Source organism: Cryptomeria japonica, chromosome 8 (assembly GCF_030272615.1).
Source record: "Cryptomeria japonica chromosome 8, Sugi_1.0, whole genome shotgun sequence".
Lineage (NCBI taxonomy): Eukaryota > Viridiplantae > Streptophyta > Pinopsida > Cupressales > Cupressaceae > Cryptomeria > Cryptomeria japonica.
The window spans coordinates 224,407,436-224,432,880 of NC_081412.1; positions in this window are offsets into that span (position 1 = coordinate 224,407,436).

The window sequence follows — 25,445 nt, forward strand, 5'->3', positions numbered from 1 at the left end:
ATGGTGTCCTAAGGGGTCATATGGTGCTGTTAGGGATCATATGGTGTCCTAAGGGGTCATATGGAATTCTATGACCCATTAGGACACTATATGACCCCTTAGGACACCATATGACCCCTAAAGACACCATATGACCCCTTAGGACACCATATGACCCCTAATGAAACCATATGGTGTTGTTAGGGGTCATAAAACACCATATGACCACTTAGGACACTATATGGTGTCTTTAAGGGTCATATGGTGTCATTAGGGATCATATGGTGTCCTAAGGGGTCATACGATGTCCTTAGGGGTCATAAAACACCAAATGACCCCTTAGGACACCATATGACCCCTAACGACACCACATGGTTTTGTTAGGGTTCATATGGTGTCCCAAGGGATCATATGGTATCCTAAGGGGTCATAGAACACCATATGACCCCCAAAGACACTATATGACTTGTAGCGACACCATATGTTGTCCTAAGAGGTCATATGGTATCCTAAGATAGATAGAAATGGTTTCCTAAGGGGTCATATGGCCTACCATGCTCCTGCACATACCCAGATGGGTTATAGAAAGATATAAGATACCTAGAGGTGGAGAGAGGCGTGAGAGACCTAGATAGGGTGAGAGAGAGGGTTGAGATAGATGGAGGGGGATATATATAGGTTGGTAATGAGATATGGATGGAGATATAGAGAGGTGGAGAGGGAATGAGGGAGAAACATTGAGAGGGTTAGAGAGGGTGTGATGGAAATCTGATGATGTAGACGGTAAATAGAGAATAAGAATTAGTAGGGAAGGGAGAGAGAGTTGGGGATAAGGAGGGAGAGGGAGATAGAGAGGGAGAGGGGAAAAAAAGAATGGAGATGCCTATAAATGGGAGGGAGGAATAAGAGGAGAGATGAAAGAATAAAGAGAGAGAAGAGTATGAGGAGATTGAGGGAGAGGTAGACATGGAGGGACTACAAGACCTAGGGAAGGAGAAGATAGAGAGGTGGGGGGAAAGAGAGAAGAGGAGGAGAGAGTTCAAAAATAAATAGGGGTAAAGGGGGAGGGAGATAGAGGGGAAGAGAGAGGTAGAGAACTAGAGAGGGGACAAATAGATAGATGAGAGAACTATATTGGGAAAGAGAGATGAGAGACATAGATGACAAGAGAGAGGAATGAGATATATACAGGGGGGGAGAGAGAGGTGAGTAATGAGACATGATGTAGAGGTAGATAGGTGGAGAAGAAGGAAGTGATAAATCTAGAGAGGTGAGAGAGAGTTGATGACCTAGAATATAGAGAGAGAGAATAAAAGAGGAAGAGAGAATAAAAAAGTGGGGGAGTGAGATATATATGGGGGTATGTATGGATGGGGAGGTAGAGAGGGAGAGGGGAAGAAAGGAAGGGAGAGACTTGGAGAGGGGAAGGAGGGAGAAGAGAAGATATAGAAGAACAAAGGGAGGAGTAAGAGGGGATGGATGGAGAGGTAGACATGGAGGGAGTGAGAGACCTATGGAAGGAGGAGATAAAGAGGTTAGGGGAGGAAGTGAAAAGGAGGGAGTTCATAAAGGGATAGGGTTAAGGAGTAGGGAGAAAGAGGTAGAGAGGGTAGAGCGAACTATAGAGGGGGCATATAGATATGTGAGAGACCTAGATGGCCAAAGAGGAGTGAGATAGATAGAGGAGGATAAAGAGAGGTGGGTAACGAGACCTATATGTAGAGGTAGATAGGTGAAGGGGAAGGGAGGGAGAAACCTAGAGAGGGGAGAGAGGCTGGGATGGAGAGGTAATGACCTATATAATGAAGATAGAGAATAAGAGAGGAAGAGAGAAGACGAGAGAGTGGGAGAGGGGAAGAAAGGAAGGTAGAGACCTAGAGAGGGGAGGGAGGGAGAATAGAAGAGATATAATAACAAAGAGATGAGTAAGAGGAGATGTATAGAGAGGTAGACATGGAGGGAGTGAGAGACCTAGAGAATGAGGAGATAGATGGTTTTGGAGAGAGAGAGAGAGCGAGAGAGAGAGAGAGAGAGTTCATAAATAGATAGAGGTAAGGAGAAGGGAGAGAAAGGTGGAGAGGGAGGGAGAGAACTAGAGGCTGGACAATTAGATAAGTGAGAATCCTATAGGGGGAGAGAAAGGTGGGTAATAATATAGGGAGGGAGAGGTAGTGAGGTGAATAGGGAGGGAGGGACATCCCTAGATATGGGGAGAGAGAGGATAAAAGGGATTGGTAGTGACCAAGAGAAAGGAGTGGGAGGGGAGAGAAACAATAGGAGAGTGAGAGAGAAGAGAGAGGGATAGAGTCAAGGATAGAGAAGTGAGAGACAAGAGAGGGAGAGAGATAGGTCTAGAGTTTGGGTAAGATATATAGAGTGAGATACATAGCTAAAGAATGCTAATAGGAGCACACTGATTACTAAAATTTGACATGTTGATTACTAAAATTTGAGTGTTTGAAATTTTATATGATCCTCTAAAAAATAGAATCTACATTATAAGTCTTATAGAGCTATAATTAAATGTTATATTTCATGTATATATTCTTCTTCGAGGGTGGATATAACTTGTGCCCAGATTGGAAAATCTACACACTCACAAAACCTTCACATTGGACAATGCAGACCATTTGGCACGCACCAAATTTAGCGCTTGCCAAATACAAAAAAATGGCTTTTCACATTTGGTGAGCGCTAAATTTGGTGCGCACCATATGTGAAAATTCAAAATTTTGCATTTGGCGAGCACCAAATTTGGCACGCGCCAAATGTGAAAATTCGAAATTCCTTCCTCGTCTATTTACATTAATTCCTATATTTTTTATTCTCAACATCCTAGACACTCTTCCAATAATAAAAGAATCTTCTACACGATTACCAATACATTGGAAGATATCTACACTAACTTCTACCAATCCTCAAATTTTGTCAATGTCATGTGATGTTTTCATCTCTCCACAAACCAAACCTTAGGCTATAAGACCAAATTTAATACAACTATAATGCGAGGTCTCATGTGACAATATGTCCAATCATATAGTAAAGAGACTCACAATAGAAAATATAATTGAAACAAGAAATACGATAATATTTTAATAAAATAATACATTCAATAATATAAAACTAAAATAAGTATCAATCTACATCTATATGCTCTAAACATGAAAAAACAAGAGCAAGAAGATAATGTAAAATGGCATAGTGCAAAAAATAATTTTGAGTGAACTTAGCATCTTTAGCAATAGGTAAAGATTAAGTGACACTCAAAAAAGCATTTTCGTATGTTGAAATATTTGAATGAGTAAAATACTGATCTAAATGAAGTTTTTTTTTTTCATTTAAATGTTTGGGTTTACTTCTTTGCATACACGCTTAGCAGGGCAGTTGTAGCGACATCTTATAAAATTCCTCAATTGTTTATCCTCTAATTATTGGATGTCCATACCCTCTTGCAAGGCTCCCATTTTTGCACCAGCTAGGAGGATGCTGGCAAAATTTGACTTTGTCTTTATACTAGCCAATCCTTTAGACAAGTGCGGTTTGTGCATATCCTGTAATCAAGCATTCCACGAAACACTTTTTTCAGGTATCACTCAAACAATTCACATTTGGAATACAAGGACTCGAGAATTTCTAGTAGAGTTCAATGGATGCCCATTTCCTGTTTTGAGGATCCCAGTGCCACTGCTTATAAAATGAAGCGACAATGTTTGATGCTATCACACGCATCCACTTGATATCGTGTGGGAACTCACTGAATTCAAAATAAATGGCGACTACCGTTTGAACAAACGCTGGTGTTGGCAATAGGAATGGATGTTGACAATAGGAACGGGCCCACGGATGCTACCTAAGCGGTCAAACCAGCTTAGTGTGTTGTTTAAGGCTGACCGTTTTAGTCTAGGGATCATTGTTTGGGTATGAATAATTCATAACAATATAAAGCTGAGAGAGTATGTTATTGAGTTGGATTAAAAAATAAATAAGAATTCAACAAATTATATTAAGTTGTCCAACATCTATGCAACAAATGGCAGGTGGGACAAAATCGAAAGGGTACATAAATTGATGAAAGAGAGAAGTGTAAAGAAACAACGTGGATGCAGTTACATTGAGATCATTCATAAACTTAACGCTTTTGTTGCAAGAGATAAATCTTACACACAAATAGAGAATATTTAGGCAAAAGGAGTTGATCAGCAACATTAAGATGTTCGTCTCTAAGATTGTTGGGCGAAAACTTCTTGCGAGTAATGTTGAGTATTTCTATTAATTTGAAGATGGATCCAATGTTCGTAGCTATTTCTATTGTGAAGATGTAGAAGTTTTGAAGTATGGGAGTGCTTATAACATCAACATAAAGGAGGAGAATAAGTTTATGTGAACCATTTTCTCTCGATTATGAAAATTCATTAATTCTGGTTGAGAAAAGGTCTTTAAATGATTGGAGATACTTCCTAATGGTCCAAAACTCAAGGATTTAGGATGGTACCCATAACATAATAATACATTAATCAATTCATCATTGATAGCATCTACATTTTCCAAGCTTCCCATCATCATGGTAGCATCAAAGGCTTATATGAAAGATTTTTATTTGTCTATAACTAACATGAAGGTATATAAATCAAATGTTGGATTTACGAAACACATGACTCGTAAAATTTGAAGGTGGTAATTTTGCACTATGCATGGATTGGAGCAGAATGGATAAAGATAATCTAGTGTTATTACCCAATACTAGCTTTGTATTGCACAATATGAATATGTCACTGAAGAAACAAATGAACAAGATGAGAAACTACATTGTTTTATTCAAAATGAAGATGATGGTACGAAGACATGATTATGCTATGTGGAGGTCATCAACTCTACCATAAGATCTTTGGCAAGATTACAATGATAAAACATAGTCTCATCTAATGCCACACTAGTACAATGGACTTTGTTAAAGAGGCTCTATTTACCTTTATTCCAAGTTTGGGTTATATTGCTACTAATGGTACTATAGCATAAGCATCAAAGGGTATAACATCTATCAATCTTTGATTTGCTTGTAGAGAAGGTTTTTAAAAAAAATGGCATGCACATGGAAAATCTCTAAAGTTTTAAGAAGGGAAGAAGGAAGATATAGATACCCCTATAGAGGTCAAATACAACCAATCAACAATTTGTGTCATTGTTCATTTCAAACATCGAAGAGGACTCTATCACTAAGAATACACATCATAAAAGGTGGATATTTGAAGTTACACAAAAAGGAACTTGACTTTTCAAATTGGAATTGGAGTAGATTTCCTTTGAGACCAAGTTCTTCATGATTGCGAGGAGACATATTGCCACTTCGACAAAGCCAGTATCATGTTTTCTCTTTGATGTTTTGGGCTTCAAGTCATCTCTTTGTAAAAGTGACTTATGTCACTCATGTAACTACAAGTTAGAATTTGAACTTGATTTTTGTGAAAGTTAAGTAAATCCTAACTTGTTCCCTAAAAAGGTAGTTGCTAGAAGTAATAATTTAGGTAGTTATCTTAGGTGGTTATGCTAAGTAGCTATCCTCAAAATCTTATAAATACAATATTTCTATATTGTAGAAAGATGGACTCTTACAAAGGGGAAACTCTATAGAATTTTGTAGAGAAGCTTTTTGAGAACTTTAATATTCACACTTTGTACTTGAGGGATTTTGAACTTGTACATTTTTATATAGATAATAAAGAATGAATTAGATTCATATGTCTTGAATGTATTTCTAAGTTATTGTTATTGATTTATTTTATGTTAAATTGATAGCCCCCTTATGAATTTGTATAATCTATTAGTTTCTAGTTCAAAGATATATGTAATTGATGAAACACAATCATACCCTAGTATCTTAATTTAAATGTGTTTAGGTAACTTGTTCTAATTAATTTAAGTGGAATAGGCCTTTTACATATCCACTAAAGAGTAACTATTTGGGGTGCATCAAGAGTGCACACCTAGCCAAAAAACTACATAAGAGAAAAACACGCTAAAACCTAGTAGACGACTAGGACAAAACCAGGAAGCAGAGAACCAAAACATAGACAAAACATCCAACCACCCACCAATGACACAAAGGAATGGTCTAGTGATTAGGGGCATTATCATCTTGCTATTCATGGCATGAAACTTTAACTTTCTCGAAAAAAGATATATTTTTGTTAGAATCTTTTCTAGAGGCTAGAGTGAGTGAATCCGGAGTAGCCTTGACAATAGAGGCTAGGCAGTTGACCAGCATTGAAAGAGACTCTAGGTGTCTCTTCTTCTTTAGCTTCCTTTGTTCTATCTCCTCTTATATCACATGTAGAGAGGTCAAATTCTTCATTGCCATTTCCTGGCTCAAAGTAGTTATTTCCTCAACCTTTCTTTTTAGAGCCACATGATTTTCCTTCAGCTCAACCACTTCTCTCTCTTTCACCACTTTGATTTTTTTTGCATTAAGATCATTACGCTTCTCATCCACAATCTCCCAATTTACTAATTTCCCAACCATGTCATTGGCAACCTTCCATACCCTCTCACCCTTAAATTTAGTCTAGGGAATCATTGTTCTCTTTATATAAACATATCATTACACATTGTAATTTCATCATGTAATCTTTTCTTTTGATAAATATGACATATTTTCTTGTTGCTCTCATTTCTGGAAAGTGTTCTAGTTTGTTCTTTGATCTTTTAGGCTTGTGTTACAAACTTTTGTGTTGTAAAATTCAACAAGAAGTAAACACATGATAAACTATATAAAATTAAAGATCCACAACCATGAGATTCTAATCCCTAACATAGATTGAATTGAGAATATCCATCCAAGAGAACTTTTACCAAAGGTACACCTGCCCACAATCACATGCTTGAAATGAGGAGAACCAATCCAAATGAGGAGTCATTTGGTGTGATCATCCTAAGTTAACTGGCCAATAATAATTAAATAGTATTACAATAAAGAATCAAAGATTTAATTTACCTTCATTTGTTTTTTTTTGTTTTTTGAGGAATTCATTTCTTCTTCGTATTTCTATATTACATGTCTCCTTTTATCAAAATTCTAACATTTCACTATGGTCTTTCAAGGATTTTTAGATCATCCTTGAAACATGAACTTCCCTTTAAACCCCCGTTGTCTCCATTAGACCCTCCTCTTTGCTTGGATCCTCTTTTGAAATGAAAAACATCTATATTACTATCCACACTATCTTTCTTTCACCATACCTATTTTAAAAATGTTGCAACAAGTTCATCAAGCTTTGGATCTATTAGATTAGCAATAATAGTTCAAGAATCATACTCTCTCATTACTCATTCAAATAACATAAAAGAATAATGAACTCATCATCTTTATTTATCTTAATATTTATTATAGGCTAATTTAGTCAAAATTAAATAAAATTACTTCGATTTCTCTACTACCAAAATAATCTTCCTTTGTTTTTAGAGAAAGGAATCAATCATGTTTAAAAAATAAAGAGGATTTTAGGTTCAACTAACCTATCATTTTTTCAATTTAGTTAGGTTTCATTTGAGGGTGGAACAATTGGGCTCAACTGGCCTAGGTCACACAACTTTTAGATTGATAAATTTTATCTATACTTTTCCTTATAGAATAATGGGTAGGTTCTTTTTGTACATTTAAAAGGATAGAGTCTAAATAAAAACCCTAATTATCCCCTATTATCTCTTATTGATGTAATCTTGTCTCATAAGTTGAGAAATACTTTATATATTCCTTTTGTTGCAATTATCCATTGATCTCTATCCTCTAGGAGACCTTTCATCTTTAGCTTCCACAAATCACAATTAGTTGCATAGAATTTCATAATTTCCATCCAAGACGTACATTTAGCCTTAGATTGCAAATTATCACTGAAAACATTCAAGAAAGACACATATAGGAAGGAATATTTTTTCATATCATACCACCATCTATAGGCTCCAAATTATAGAGATATAAGCCTCTTGTAGAAACCAGATGTCTCAATTTTTGGAATTTGAGTCAAAAAGCATAAATTTACCAATTTTGGCATCCCAAAGACACGTTTTCCCGCTTTTTCAAGGACCCAAATTCACCTACATAGGATGTCAAGAGACACATTTACCTCCTTTCTAAGTGCCCAAATAGAGAAGTTAATTAATTTTTTTACAAGTAATTATTTACTATTATTGATGTACCCTTTGATCTCCATGCAAGAATAATAACTTGATCATTTGGTCTCTCACTCATGTCAAAATTACCTTCCACATTACATTTGAGATGGGCGCACATGGAATATCTCAAAACTTTGAGATACACAATGCAAATACAAGTATGTTTATACTTAGGACATTTAAATATACCATTCTAAAAACCTAATATATGTAAATATAATAGGTATGTTAGACAACCCCTAATACTTATACCCTTATATATATAAATATCAATCCAATAAGTATCAATCAACACAGTTTAGGCCTATTAGCTCCATCTTAACATGTTTATATTATACACTTTTCAATACTAGGGATAAGAGTTGAAACACCTTGAAACCCTTATATATACTAAGTTGTATAATGCTCACCAACTTGGGAAGTAGTTATTGGACCATGAGGTTTCCAAACAAAAGATTGTCCAAACTAAGAGAGCATAAACATCACTCCCAAGATACATATGATAATGAAAAAGTAGGAGACTAATCTATAGGGATTTCCAAATAATAATTGTAATGCCCGCCAAAATACCCCAGAGAAATTAACACATTCTAACTACAAATGGAGAATATTTAAAAAAAAATATCTACTAATACTACATATGCAACTAATATCAACTAACATTTAACCAACATAGACTATCTCCATGAGAATACTTAAAACATCATGAACATAAACATATCCAGATGTAACATATGCAATCATAAACTACTATCTTATACATCTACTAACCACATAATCACATAGATCCATATGAACACATTCATAGCATCAAATAACACAAGCAGAAATAAATACAACATAACTTCTAACAACTCTTACACATATCCATTTATTAAACCTTCCCTAGGGTATCTCAACGCCACTACTTAATAACATAATCACTTAATACCACTTTTCCCATTAACCTCCAAATTCTAGGTTCATTTTAAAACACCAAAATAAATGTTCCTATACCCATCCTTTCATACTTCTAATAGCACATATAATTCCATATTCCATTTCCTATTAGTACCATGATACATCTCATCTAGATGTCATATCACATGCCTAACAAGAGATTACAACAAGAAGTATTAATCTAACAATAGGATTCCAATTATGATTACACATAACCAATCCATCTCATGAACTCAATTATATCAATAATACATACACACAATCCTTTCATTATTTCATCATAGAATCTTATACATACAATGCTTACATATTCTTTTTATTACAAGATCATACCTAATACAAACTACACAACATAAAGAGTGATACAAAGATACATATTCTTTTTACACTTATACATATTCAATAAGATACAATACTATCTCAAATACATATAAATCAGCTCCATAGATCATCCCCTTGAAAGGAACCATATAATCCACATCCATGCTTGTTTTCATTCAAAGAAGAGAATCCCAATGGAAGAAGGCATAAAACCACCCGACCATTTGGAACCAAACATGAACCACCCCCTGTGATAGGAGATGGCATGAGGTTCCAACCCACAATCAAGACCTAGGCTGACACCTAACAACCAAAGGAATCAACATGAAATCCATAAGATAACCACAAAAATGAACTAAGTCAAATTAGAAAACATGGCTAAATCATAAATAAATAAACTTAAACTCTCCCAGAGGAAAGATCAATAAACAAGGCATAAGGATTGTGGACTCATGTAGGAAAAGAGATTCATCACATGGTAGACTCATGTGGAAACTATCTCATCCTTGGAGCCAATCAAGAGAGATCGGTATACCATTCCAACGGTCTTCCCGAACTCATCCCAAAACCACCTCCCTGGAATTATCCATTGGGGCATACATAAACCGATTTCTTATCATAAAACCCACCAATCAATTTATCAAGGTATGAATCCTAATTACCCAAACCCAGTAATCAATTTATTAAGGTTATCACTTGCATTAACAAAGAAACTCTTCATGTGGAACCATAGGTCTAGAACCCCTCTCCCAGAGATATATTTCTCACAACCTAGGTCTTATACATGCAAGAGCTCACAATCCCATCCATGGACCATAACCTCAAGGTGAACATATATAACATGAAAAAAACATGAAGGCTCACAATGAATATAATTACAACCACAACATTACCAAGAATAAATCTGATACATAACAAGAAACATACACTCACTAACAAGCAAGAGCCTCCACAAAAGCAATACAACAATGCATAAAAGCATAAACATAGAAACAAGATATAAACCAAAAAATATTATACCCTCAACAGTGAGGCAAAACACATCCCACTGGAGTTCTAATAACATCCCTCAACAACAAGGATAATCTCCCTCTTGCTAGAGCATAACAACATGAATGCAATCTTCTCAATGACAAGGCACTAAACCCTTAACCAAAGAACACATCCACATAAATAAATAAATATATAATCATAGGAATCTCAATAATATCAAATCAATCACACAAAGCCTCTGGGAAACCCCCATAATTGGATTGACAAAACCCAGAACTTAGAAACCCTAAAAACTATAAAATATAGGCAAATCTATGCATTTGAAATGCATAACAACACATAAAAACTATATTTTAGCACATAGGATTCATTAAATAGAACATATGATACTTATTTTAGCACACATGACTCATAGAATAGCATATTTGAGAAAGTGAGAAAAAATGAAGGAAAAAGTGTTGAATTAGGTAGTGAAACTGCTTAGAAATGCATAGGAACTTGTAAGATGATAAAGGGACACTACTAGAAGGTGTAGGAATTCAAAATAAATCTAGGGGGACACAAAACATGAGATATTCAATCAAAATTAATGATAATGAATCAATTTCCCAATCACAGCTGCACTTAGACTGCACAGGAAGCTCCCAAACTCTCGTAGCACAAAGGGAGACACTACAATGCAAAAATAGGCTTTCAAACACAACATGGAAGACTCAAAAAACTATAATAAAATCATGGAAAATATTCAATAGCTTCAATAATTCTAAAATTCAAAATCGAGCATCGAATATAGGCAACACAGTGCATATACAAAGCATATGCACAACTCCTACTTTGCATAATGCAACTGAAACACAAAGGACATAAAAAGGTCTTGATAAAACATATAAATGCCATTCCAACTCAATAAATACAATATCAAAAGAAGTGTGATTAAACACAAAGAGACACACAACAAGCATTACCAAAATCTTCCTGGCAATGAAAACACACAAGAACTCAAAACTTCCAAATAGAAATTCTCAAACCAACCAAATTAATTCTATTCTTATATGCAATAAAATACTACTATCCCTTTTCAATAATCAATAAAAAATCTCCCCAAACACCAATAGAGAGAAAACATAGTTTAAACATTCATTTTCGGCAAGAAATTAAGAAAATTTCAAAGGCAAGATCCTCCAACTTGGAAAATCAAAGTAATGGAAGGCGAAGTTGAAGAAGAGAAATCCATGAAGCCAATCCAAGCCAAAATCAAGAAACCAAAAATCTCCAGCCAAGAAACCAATGTGCAGAGGAAATCTAGAAAATGCTAACCCAACACAATGCACAGGTGACCAAATAAATACAAATTTCATTCAAAACTATAGAAAATTGTTGTCCAATCAAAATATTCCATAAGGCTATATTTCATACCTACTATGCAAGATTACGAGGTAAATATTATTTACTAATATTATTTACCTTCCTTTATAAAAACAACCAACATGGTGAAAAGATAGGTATGGAATATAATTAAACTAAATAAGTTTATAACAACAAGGATATAATGTTTTTAATAATCTTATTGTTATAAAATTAATAAGCAACTAATAATTAAATACCAAATAGATGATAATCAAATGAATAAAGCCATCATAAATAAAGCCCGATTACTAAATAAAACAAATAAATAAATAAAGGCTAAGTAAATATAAAATCAAATAAATAATAAATCATGATCAAACGATAAATAATAATTGAATAATTAATTAACAGTAAATCAATAATTCAATCCTTAATTAAACAATACAAAATAATCAATAAATTAAATTTAACAACAATAAATAAATAAACGTCAATAAACATTTAACCAAGTAAATAATAAATAAATAATTAATCAATAAACAATCAACTATAACAATAATACTTTAATAATTAGAACATTACTAAGTTATAATATTAATACAAGCACATACTCACATCACCTCAAGCAAACTGACAAAGAATCGAACAATGATGACACAAGACTTAAACACCAACTTACACCGTGGTGCAACTAACAAGGCATACATCCTAAGCCTAGATTGTATGAGGGAAACTATGGAATCTCCAAAAACTTTCTATTGGTATAGGACACACTCAAACCTATGAAGCTAGGTGGAGTGAATGTTTGGTACCTGTAATTCCTCCATTCACCACTAAAGCACAATATGAAACATATAAAATATATATACACCATAATAAACATACAAGTGAAAAGAGAATCACAACATCATATCATGCTCACAACGAGTGATAAGGTATCATCCCTTTCACGAAGACAATCACACAATATAACCTTAAAGCATTTCATAAACTCATGATCACAATTAGGAGTTAGTACTAACATTACATCACAAATCTCATAAGAATAATAAATGCATACAAAATCCATGAATCATATACATCTATCCATCACACTGATCCTGAGTACCAACATCCATAGAAATCATCTATTTTCACATGTCATATTGTATGTCTAGCATCATCAATCATATAGATCATCAAGCATCATGAGTAAAAAAATATTCACCATCATCAATAAGCATCTAGAGTCTAAATAAGATCACAAGTATCGACCAAATATCATCAAAACATCAACCATGAGTCCAAAAAAGTCTATCAAAGCATAAATCAAAATGTGAGTCTATGAGGGACACTATAATAATCATGGTGGACATTATTATTAATGCCCCTAACATTATAAGTAATGAAGTTCATTGTGATTGGGGAAGGTTAAGCACCTTCCTTGGCTTGCACTGATTTTCCTTTTTCTTTTGTGGTCTTCTATGACAAAAATATTCACTTTGGATTTGTTTGAGGTTCTCTTTTTACTCTTCCTCTCCAAGATCTTAGGGCCTTTGTTCTTAGATTTAATTTGTTCCAACAACCTTTCTTCAATCCTCATTGCATCTATATAATTACAATATTCATATTCCTCCCCTTCATCCTCCTCACTTAGACCCTTTGTGGCTATCTTTCTCCTTTTCTTCCCTTCCACTTCTATTCTTTTAGCACTATTCTCATTCCTACCTAACTCCTCTACCATCGGGGATTTTTCACCATTATCCTTCAGGTGTGTAGTATCTTGAATTCTCATCTCACTTCCTAAGTTATCCCCAAACATTATTGGATTAGTGTCACTCCTCATTTTTCTTCTCTTTTGTCTATCTGTCTAACTTCCTACAAATGTTTGCAAATAGTTTGTCTTAAATCATCCATATCTTTTTATAAAACTACCAATTCTATCTCCTTGTTTATGTCTTGCATATGTTGGATATTATTATCCTTTCCTCCCTTACAATTTCCTTGAAAATTTCCTATTACTATTTCCAGTTGATTCTCCTATTTTATTCTCTTAAAAGGACTTCCTGGGTATGTGCAGGATCATGGTGGGCAAAAATAGACCCTTAAGTGGCAATGAAATTTCAAAAAATCAGAGTTATGCAACTTGATATGAAAATTTGAATAAGTTATGAACATTATTTTAAAAATATGTAAGAAGAGAATCTATCGAAAATTGAATGTAGTTTCTAAGCTACTAGTTATTTTTTGAAAAAAAAATTCTATTTGATGAAAATTTGAAATCTCAATGCAGTAGTACTAATATTTCAGGAAAAAGATAAGAAGTAGGTGTAAGTCTGACCACCCTAACCACAATCAAATCATAATATTTTTTTATAATATTTTTAACATAAGTAGTAGACTTATGTCCGGATGTGACATACATTTTTTTGTAATTTTTTTGCAGTAAATAATTAATTATGAATTTTTTAATACAACATTTTAGAAATTCAAAAACTCGTACGTTTGACCACCTTAACTTGGTCTAAATTTTATGAAATTCATTTTTTTTTTATGTTATAGTAGACGAAGCATAGAATGTGACACATATTTTAGATTCAAAAAATATGATACCATTTGACAGTTATGGGTGTTTTTCAGTTAGCCTATCAATCAGAGCTTTAGTCAGAATTCAATTAGAAAATAAATAATAATAATTTATTAAAGTCAAAATAAAGAAAGCCTTATATTGTTGGAAATATTAGAATTTCCTTGAAAATCCCTTTTTGTTTTATCAATTTTGGCTAAAAAAAGTCATCGACCACTAAGACGAAGTCTGGAAAAAAAAGGAATACCGAAAAACATGTTTATAAGTTGAATTTTCAGGCTTGGCATTTCCTAGCCAAATCCCAAAGCAATCTCAAGCCAAATACAAATATTTCAAATTTTTGTCAATGAAATTGGAAATCCGATAAAATTAGATACCCGATTTTTATGTTTTTATTATGAATAAAATTAATAATATTTTGTATGTTATATTATATTAATATATTAATATACAATATATTATTATATTAATATGAAATATATTAAGATATAATAAACATGTTATATATTAATAAGTTATAATATATAATCTATATATTAAAATATATAATTAATATTTTTATTAATATACTAATAATAAAAGATATCAAATATTGGATAATATTCGATATCAGGTACTTTGTTTAGGATAGGGGGGAGGGAGACGGAGAGAAAAGAGAGAGAGAGAGAGAGAGAGAGAGAGAGAGAGAGAGAGAGAGAGAGAGAGAGAGAGAGAGAGAGAGAGAGAGAGAGAGAGAGAGAGAGAGAGAGATGGTTGGAAAGGGATAAGGGGAAAGTGATCTAGAAAGGGAGGGAGGGGGAAAGGGAGAGGGATAGATAGGGAGAGAAGAGAAAGGAAATGAGAGATAGGGAGAGAACGGTAAAGGGTTTTAGAGAGAGATGGGGCAAAACATGTGTTAGAACCTCATATGACCCCTTAGGACACTATATGGACATCATATGGTCCTAAGGGGTAATATGGTGTCCTAAGGGGTCATATGGTGTTTTTAGGGGTCATATGATGTCCTAAGGGTACACACATGTTAGAACAACATATGACACCTTAGGGAACCATACAACCCCTTAGGACATCATATGACCCATTAGGACATCATATTGTCTTAAGGGGTCATATTGTGTCATAAGGGATCATGTCGTGTACTAGGATATTAAAAGGGGTCATATGGTGTCCTAAGGGGTCATATGGCATTGTTAGTGGTCATATGATGTCTTAAGGGCCCACACATGTGTTAGAGAAACATATGACCCTTTAGGACACCAAATGACCCCTTAGGACACCATATGACCCATTATGACATTATATTATCCTAAGGGGTCATATGGTGTCATAAAGGGTCATGTCATGTACTAGGATGTTAAAAGGCGTCATATGGTGTCCTAAGGGGTCATATGGTGTCATTAGGTGTCATATGGGATCGTAAGGGTCCACACATGTGTTAGAACATCATATGGCCCTGTAGGACACCATACAACCCCTTAGGACACCATATGACCCATTAGGACATCATATTGTCATAAGAGGTCATATGGTGTGATAAGGGGTCATGTTGTGTACTAGGATGTTAAAAGGGGTCATATGGTTTCCTAAGGGATCATATGGTGTTGTTAGGGGTCATATGATGTCCTTAGGGCCCACACATGTGTTAGAGCACCATGTGAGCCCTTGGGACACCATATGACCTGTTAGGACACCACATGACCCCTTAGGACATCATATTGTCCTAAGGGGTCATGTTGTGTAGTCCTAAGGGGTTATATGGTGTCGTTAGGGGTCATATGATGCCCTAAGGGCCCACACATATGTTAGAACAACATATGACCCCTTAGGACACCATATGACCCATTTGGACATCATATTGTTCTAAGGGGTCATGTTGTGTACTAGGATGTTAAAAGGGGTCATATGGTGTCCTAAGGGGTCATACAATGTCGTTAGGGGTCATATGGGGTTCTAAGGGCCCACACATGTGTTAGAACACCATAGGACCTCTTAGGACAACATACGACCCCTTAGGATACCATACGACCCATTAGAACATCATATTGTCATAAGGAGTCATATGGTGTCATAAGGGGTCATGTCATGTACTGGGATGTCAAAAGGGATCATATGGTGTCCTAAGGGGTCATATGGTGTTGTTACGGGTCATATAGTGTTCTAAGGATTGACACATGTTAGAACACTATACCAGCCCTAAAGACACCATATGACCCCTCAAGACATCATATTTTTCTAAGGGGTCATATGGTGTTAGAATGAGCCATTTTTTGTATTAGGATGATAAATGGCATCATATGGTGTCTTAAGGGGTCATTGTTGGATATTGTTGAGAATTTTTTTGGAATGATGTGTTATCATTAAATGCACTGGTTTGGCCAGTGTGTTGTGTTGGGTCTCAAATCAATAGATTGGATAGGTTCTAAGGAAATGCCAACTCCTATGCTCAAACCTTCCAATTGACTTGGCCAACTTATAGAGTGAACCTATTTGATTACTAACTCTCTCACTTTAGGCTCTATAGGACCTAGGTGGGTATACCTACTCACTAGTGGTTTTCAATGACTAATGCTTTTTATAACAGATTAATTATCTTGATCTGATTTCCTCCTATCTCAGAATGGCATAAATTCCCAGGATGGAGATATAGTAGATGAGTTCAAGATTGTTGTTGTAGAAGTTATTCGATCTTTGTGCTTGAAATTTATGTGTATACACTATTGCTAGTCTACTCTATATTTCCTACTCAGCTACTCCTATTACTTTTAATGTGAAATGTGAACTGATGAGTTGTATTCTATAGATGACCAGTGCCTTTCTTTGCTGTTTGGGTTACAGAATCTTTATATTTCTTTAGGACTTATTGTGTAAACTTATGAGACAATTTTTAAACCCACCCCCTCTTGATGAGTCTATCAGTTACCATTTCTTATGAGCTCTACTTTAGTGTCTATATTGTAAACTGCTTGAATGAATTTAACCCTAACTTTTAAGAGACCATCCAAGGAATAAATACAGGGAACAATTACAATTCACGAGTAAATCTTTTTGATCCAAATCTACAATATGAAACACAAAATTTTACTAGAAGAACACGAATAACCTTATCTCCTTTAGATAATATCATAAGCAACTACCTGCAAAAAATGCAATAATCCACAACATAAATGCAAAGGAAAATGACTGATTATATTATATATATTTGCTAAAATAGTACAATGGTAAGCCTGAGGCTATAATCTACTCCTTCTCTAATTGTCTTCCATATTACCAAATCTCCCTCCTTTATATGAGAGTATACATCATCACCAAGTACCGTGGCTTTTCGACACATAACCGTCAACTAACACTTTTGTTTCGAACATTACTTCGACTGGGTATTTTCTCCCTTCATCGAAATGCTGCATTCGGTCAGTATAGCCATCTCCTCATCGATATATTTCTAATGTCCATTGGGTTTCATGTCGAAGAGACCTTGGGCTTCAGTGACTTCTTTTATCCTCCCATCAAAACACCCTTTCTATCGACATCACTAGACCCCTTCGATAAATGGTTCTTTCATTTCATCGAAGTCTTCTTTACTTTGATGACTTGCTTCCGCTATCATCTTTCATCGATGAGCTCATTAGTAATGTTTCATCGATAAATTTGTATTGGCAGAATCATGCATATCGGTAACACGCCCTTTAGCTTCTTGGAAACCCATATCTTTATCGATATCTTTTATCGACATAATCTCCTTTTGTCTGATCCATATCATTCTTTCGATGAGAGTTTTTCTTTCGGTGAGTCTCCTTCATCTTGCATCGATGGTATTGTTTCTTCGAAAGCCTTTTTGCATCGGTGGGAACCACCTCTGCTTTCTTCAATACTTTTTATCAGTGGAATCATCTCTTTTGGTGAGTCTTTTTGCACCGATGGTGTTATATCCTCGAAGACCTTTTCTTGTCGATGAAAACCATCTCCACTTTCCTCGATATCCTTTATTGATGGAATTACTGTCTTCGCTGAGTCCTTTCTGAAGTTCATCGCCATTTTCTTTCTTCGATGCCCCTTTTATATCAATGAGACATCATTGGGTCTCATCGATACTATTTGAATCTTGGATATTTTGATAGAATGCTATTAGACTTGTTTGATAACTTATGGTTTATTACAGTATCAATGAAAATAATGATTTCTTCCAAAGAGAGATGGCTTCTATGATTTAATTTCTCAAATCAAGATATTTTACTTAATTCAGATTTGATGCTCAATAGTGGCTCTAACTGGGGATGGGGGTATGCTACAGATACCTTCAAGAATCTAGACTCTCTAGTTTATATAAGGCAAAATCAGAAGAAATGTGGTTTTTACAGTGGGGGTGAGACCTAAACTACTGTACACGGAGAAGGCTATTTTCAAGAAAAGAAGTTTTTCATGAATTGTCCATGTACTGACAGTTCTTGAACTTCTCTTGTAGCACTTTGGAGAAAATAAGAATCTTCCCCTGCTTTATCCATTATCGCATACGGTCCAAGCCATAGAGCCTCAAACTTACCATGCTTACCTTTATCTTGGCTCTTGGCATTCCACATTAAAACCAAATCCCCGATTTTAAACTTTCTCTTTGTTGTTCTTTTGTCATACAATTTTTTCATCCAATTCTGAATTTTAATGTTTTTCTCTTGTGCTTCTATCCTGACTTCATCAAGCTCTACCAACTGCACCAGCCTCTCCTATAAAGGGTCATCAATCTCTATCCCTTCCTGTGCTATGAATTTATATATAGGTAGGAGGTTGTCTAAAGGGAGTCTTGCCCTTTTACCATAAATCAGTTCATATGGAGACTTCCCTGTAGATTTTTTTACTGTCACTCTATCTGCCCATAATGCTAAATTCAGCTTTGAGTCCCATGCTCTTTTATTCTATCCTAGCACTCTTTTGATAATCTTTAAGATGTTTTTGTTACTAGACTCAACTTTCCCATTACCTTGAGGGTGGTAAGGGGATGAATGAGATATTATGATGCCATACTCTTCATAAAAGGTATTAAATTCTTCAGACCTAAAAGCCATGCCGTTATCAGAGATGATTCTCGCAGGAACACCGAATCTAGTAATGATATTTTCCAATATGAACTTCACCACCACTTTACTAGTAGCTTGTTTAGTAGGTATTGCTTCCACCCATTTGGTAAAGTAGTCTATGGCTACCAAAATCCATCTGTGTCCTCCACTTGACTTTTCTGATATCTCTCCTATAAAGTCTATTCCCCACTGTTGAAAAGGTTCTTCAACTTGCATTGGTCTTAGTGGGAGTGATCCTTGATATTTCATTTTTCCCAAAAATTTCTGACAGGCCTCACACTTCCTAACATAAGCATAGGAAACATTGAAGACTCGTGGCCAAAAATAGCTAGCTCTCAATATCTTGTGTGCGGTAGTTTTGGATGAGAAATGACCATCACAAACTCCTTCATGCATCTCCTGTAGGATCTTCTCTACCTGGTGTTCATCTAAGCATAACAACAATATCCCATCTCTATTTTTCGAATACAAGTTGTTAGTTAGATGAGAGGGGGGGATGAATTAGATAAGCTCACAATTGCAAATTCTCCACCAGATTCAACCTCAGTAGAACTTACTTGATATGCAACAATGACAGTAAAACATTCAAACTCATAAACAGATAAACTTAAAACATCAAAACATGTTTAACACTAGATTTAACATGGAAACCCAAATAGGGAAAAACCACTGTGGGATTTCGGACCCACAAAGAAAATATACTCTTCTAGAGTATGCTTAGTTAAAAGCCAATCCTGTTACAGATTACATAAACACATTGCTAGATGTGACCCGATCAAGGGGTTTCCCTCAAATCTGTTAGAATCTTGCACTTTGTTAGAAGTGACCTTGTCAAAGGATTTCAAACACTCATTCAGAATGTTACCTTGCTAGAGGATTTACAAATAAGACTATTAGGTCCACTCGGTTAAGAGATTTCCTATCAATTACAAAAATATATAACAGTAATAAAATATATCTGCAACTTCACATTTGAAATGCTAAAGTAGACTCTACGTGCTCAAAATAATCTTGTCATAAGACTTATCTTCATCCTTGCCGAGCTTCTCAATCTGTTCTTCGATCAAATCTTCAATCTTTTGTACTCAGTAATCCCTTCAGCAACATCACTATTATTCTATTTGCCCACATATATTTTTCATCAACCTTTCCTTATTTATAAGCAATTCCTAACCGCTTAACCTCCTTAATCACATTTCCCATGATTAATCTTAGCCATTAGATCTTCAAACTTGATTATGTTCATTGAATCCTACAAACTGAAAAACATTTTATCTTGCCTTGGAACTTGTATTCCTTCCTTGGTACTTGTGCTTAGTTAAGACCGTTCAATCTGTGCTATAGATCTAACTCTTGAATTTTCATTGCTGTTGATCCTTAACAAACTTCTTGCACTTCATTCCAATCTTCTATAAATCTCCAGCTCATTAGCATCCTTCATTTAATAATGTATTTATTCATCCAATGCATTCTGTTACTGCTCGGTTGATACTCGGTTAATTATGAACTTTACTCGGTAGCTTTGCTTGCCACTCGGTAACTTCTTTCCTCTTTAACTGACAACAATAACCTTGGTGTTTACTGACTAGCTCCTTGCTCGGTAAAATAGAATAGTATCAAACTTTTACTCATCTATTGCATGAGATCTTTTCTCCTTCTTATTTAGTCTTGAATACACATATATAGGATATCAAAACGATCAAAATAACATAATCTCATCACTGTCTAACTCGGTAATAGTTGCCCATTGAATAACTTATTACTCTCCTTCATTTTCACATTCTTTCTATGTCACTTACCGACATTTTTATACTCATCAAAACATACTTTTTAAAAGATATAGCAACATCATATTGAATCAAAAAATCAATTGCTTGACATCAATGACAAAATAATATTATTAAGACAGTAATCATCCTTTATCAATTATATCATCAATCTCCAACAACCTTCTCAATATCCTCATATCAACAAACTTATTGTAATGCCAACACAAGTCTCCATTGATGATCACATATCTCACAGATTTTAATTTCAGTGTTCTCTTTTGATTATCAGTCACATCATCTGGACATTTTATGTGTTTGAGATAGTACATGATGTCTATATACCAGGCTGTATTTTCAATACTGAAGCTGGCTTCATCCATGCCAACCTCATTTACCTAAAATTCTTCAACCTCTGCTCCTGCCATAAGTTTAGCTAGTCCCTAGCATTTGATAAATTGGGAAATTTTGAGCTCAATGTTGAATTCTTGAATTTGATTGATCCATTTGCACCTTTTCCCTATGACCTTAGTCTGCCTGAATATGTCTTTTACCCCTGCATTGGGAACATATGCTATGACTTCTACACCTACCAAATATGGTCTGAATTGTTTTACTACTTTTACCAAGGCATAAGCTTATTTCTCATTTAGGTCATATTTAATTTCGGATGAATTCAATGACTTACTGAAATACATAATAGGCTGTTCACAATTGTCTTGGTTCTTTTGTAATAACACTGCTGCCACTGTATGACTAGATGCAAATGAAAAAATTAAAAAAGGTTTATTGAAATCTAGGGATATCAATACTGGTGCCTCAGATATTGCCCTTTTTATATCTAGAAATGCATCTAATGTCTTTGAATCCCAATCAATCTTAGCTTCCTTTTTTAGCATCCTCACTATAGGTTTTATGATATCTGCAAAATTAAGGATGAATCTTCTGAAAAAATTGATTTGTCCCAAAAACGATTGAACAACATTGATAGTCTTTGGGATAGGTATTTCATTAATTGCAGCTACTCTTTTAGGGTCAATTTTCACCCCTTCCTTGGACACTATATGTCCCAGGAGCTTCCCTTCTTCAACTGCAAAGTGGCATTTCTTCAGATTGAGGGAAATTCCATATTCCAGAGCTTTCTTGAATACTTTCTCAAGGTGATTGCAATGATCTTCAGCCCTTTTTGAATAAGTTGTTAAGTCATCCTGATACACCTCCATTATTACATCAATCAGCTCTGTGAATGCTACATCCATTGCCTTTTGAAATGTTTCCCTTGCATTCATTAATCCAAAAGGCATTGTTGCATATACATATGTGCCCCATGGTGTTGTAAAGGTTGTTTTATACTGTTCAACTTCTTTGACTTTTACCTGATTATACCCCAAGAACCCATCCATCATGGATAGTAGATCACATATGGTTACTTTCTACAGCATATTATCCATGTTTGGCAAAGGATAATTATCTTTTAATGATGATATGTTCAGATTTCTGAAGTCCACACATAGTCTTATGTCCCCATTTTTCTTTCTGACAGGCACCAAATTTGAAACCCAAGTAGAATATCTACAAGGTTTGATTATCCCTGCATCTCTCATTTTTATTATTTCCTCTTTCATCTTAGGTAGTAAAGCTGGATTTATAGGCCTCTACTTTTGTCTGAATGGTTTAGCATCAAGCTTAAGGGGTATCTCATGTTGGAAAAGATCTTCCTTGTATGCTTTGAGGTCATCATAAGACCATGCAAACACATGCTTATACATTTTGAGTAACATTACTAACTACTATTTCATTTTAGGAGTTAGTTTATTAACAATAAAAACATGCCTTGGTGATTCTTTGCTTCCCAAATTAATCTACTCAACATCAATTTCTTTGACTGAGGCTCCTTTGATTTCAACTTTGTCTTGTATGTTGAAAGCTCTTTCCAGTGCGACTAGTCCTCTAGGTATTTTATTAGATTTTAACTGTATGATTTCTTGTCCAAACAGAGTCTCTTTCCCATTTGTTGTCTCTACAAAATCATTGAAGTTGATAGCTTGTGCTTGGTAGTGATCCTCACAGTGTAGAAATTTTAACAAATCATTGTCATCATGAAAAACTTGCCAGTTGTATAAATTATCTGGAACAGAAGGCCTAAATTTTATTTCCATCTCTAAGACTCCATTCAGTGTTATATCATTTTATTTCAAAGCAACATTGGCCAAAAAGTTGGCCATGATATTCTTTGATCTGTCAATCTAACTTATCTGGAAGGCATCAAGCAGTTCCATGGTATCCCATACAACATTCCTATATTGTTTCAACCTGAGATGTTTAGAGGCATACTTTTATTTAACTTGAGATATTACTAGTTCTAAATCTCCAAAGACACTGAGTAACTTAATTCCATGCTTGGTAGCCATATTAAGTCCAATGAGTAAAGCTTCATATTCTGCAATATTATTTGTACATTCAAACATCAGTTTGAAAGAATACTTGAATGTCTCTCCATCTGGTGAAATAAATACGATTCTAGCCCCACTTCTTTCTTTACTGCATGATCCATCAAAGTACATCTTCCATACTTGATCCTTCTTTTCCTCGACTGCAAATTCAATTAGAGTCAAGCCTCCCGTTCTTGTTTTTGTCAACTCTACTTTGAAGTTATCTATATTTGACTGGATGAAACATACTGACTCAACAGGTTCCGCCTCCTTGATAATGTATTCAAAATGAGGTTCTCTCTCAATCCTTACTTCCTGTCCATTTACTGGTATAGTAGCATATGATAAGTCTAGCTGGACATGGCCTCCTATTAGATTTGACCATTGTCTTGACAATAACATACCATAGTTAGGAGGGACATCAACCACAATGATGTCCATTTTATAAGATGCTTTTGGACACGTTGCCAATTTGAATTCAACATCCTTCATGACACCAACTACTGGGACAGAACGGTTATCCATGGCGTAGCATTTACCAAAATTTGTGTCCACTGCCATTTCAAGTTCCTTCATGACTCCTACGGGCATAACATTTATAGCAGCTCCTAAGTCAATCATGCAATTTTTTATCCTCTTGTTATTGATCATCAAAGTTAAATAAAATGGGTCTACTTGAGAGGGATTTTTTGTAATTGTTGACCCCAAATATATGGTTGGAACAAGGTTATCATTATTTTGGCCATTTTGTTTATGTTCTTTGGTCTCTTCCTTAGATACACCATTGATCACCTTTAAGGTTTTCTCTCGGTACTCTGGGAACTTCATCATCTCAAGTAATGGAACAGAAACCTTCATCTATGTCAAGGTATTGACAATATCAAATGATGTTGTAGCAGGGAGTACTGGAGTGTCCATCATCTCGTCCTTATCACCCTTTTGCATCCTATAAATCTACAACTCTTTCTCCCTAATTAACTTTGTGTTTTCTCCCCGAGTCTGTCTTGGCTTAGTTATTAGTTTGGATGTTTTATTAGTCTCCTTTATGAACATGCCTGATGGTTTGCCTTGTTCAAGGTTTATAGTTCTGTTCCTTAGCATATAAGTCCTTTTGGATTGTTCAAAAATAGTTGTAGTAATCCTCTCTCGCTCTTCTTTAGTAGGGATCCTCTGCCTAACTTCATCTTCCTCATCTGAGAATACTTGTTGCATACAGCACTACTGATTAATCCGTCTAGAATTTACGTCACTTCCTTCACTCCCCTCAGATGAGTTACTGTCCTCAAAGGATAGTAAGTTTATCACATGGTCATCTACATATTCTTCATATTATTCCTCTCTTCCCTGCAACTTCATTGCTACCATGCACTGGTAAGGAGAATGAGGCATATCACACGCTAAACACCACACATACTCATCAACCACTTGGTTCACTGCTTTCCTCAAAGGATCTAGTATTTGGTTACCTTCTTTCAGGTTCTTGTCCACTGGTTTTCCATCTTTCCATGCGGTATTATAAGGTATATCATGCAATTTGGGCCTATCATGGCGATAAAACTGTCGTTTCTCTATTTTATTCACTCTGATAGACAAATCCTTGAGAACATTCAACACCTTGTCCAACTTGTCATTGTCCTTTGTTTGTTTAGGGGCTTTTGGATTGAACAACCTTGCATCCTCCCTTCTTCCTATAGTTTCAGCTACCTTTCTATTATTCTCTATAGTTATGGCCACTTTCATGACTCCTTGAAGGGTTGTATGATTCTTTGTTCTGAGCTCATAGTTTGTTTTACTATCAAAAGCATTCATGTAGTACAAAATGCTGACTTCAGGAACTGGTTTTATTCTATTAGGGATTTTATTCATAACT